The following is an 819-nucleotide window of genomic DNA, read 5'->3' as shown; positions in this document are numbered from 1 at the left end:
CTTAAGCCCTGTAAAAGAACTAGGAAGGTTGGACCTCCAGTCAGGCCTTTCGCGACACCCTTAAAGGCAGGAATTGTTCAGCACCCCACCCCCTCTCACAATTGTTAATATGCGTGTCATTTTATTTAATATATACGCTTTTACTCGTTTGAGCCAGTGGTTAGGACTATAATGGAGCACATGCATATGTTGATCACAGCCTACACCATATATTTAATTTCACACACACACACACACACACACATTACACGTATGTATTCGCTGATACCAGAAAACTATTTATTTTGAATGAGTCATGGGAGAGTGCAACTCCCATGACACTCTTCAGGACCTTCGAGGCTGGTGGGACTAAAGAACGAAGTTATTCGGAGACCGAAGTCTCTTACTGATCTAAATACTGGAAACAGAGCTGTAGTGACTTCATTTCAGGCATAGAGTAGACGTTCGCGATCGAGCGTTCAGTTCGCCAGGGTTTCCCCCCTGTCCCCGCTTCTGTATGTATTGGCTCTTGAGCCACTGCTGCGGAGGTTGGAGGTCACGGGGGGAAAACCCGCGTGATTTATGTTATGGTAGAGGAGCGACGGCATATGCGGGTGATGTCACCATCATTGTGTCTGATGAAGGGCAGCTACCTCGTGTAGAAGACGCCATCAAAAGATACGAAGCGGTGGCAGGAGCAAAAATTAACCAGGGAAAATCAGTCGGCTTGCAACTCGGCACCTGGAGGGGCAAGTCGATGTCCCCCAATAGCGTCGTAGGACGTTGGACAGAGGGCCCGGTTAAATTTTTCGGAGTCTGGTTTGGACCAGATCTCCAGAT

Source organism: Octopus bimaculoides, chromosome 8 (assembly GCF_001194135.2).
Source record: "Octopus bimaculoides isolate UCB-OBI-ISO-001 chromosome 8, ASM119413v2, whole genome shotgun sequence".
Lineage (NCBI taxonomy): Eukaryota > Metazoa > Mollusca > Cephalopoda > Octopoda > Octopodidae > Octopus > Octopus bimaculoides.
Note: the sequence above shows the minus strand (reverse complement) of the source record.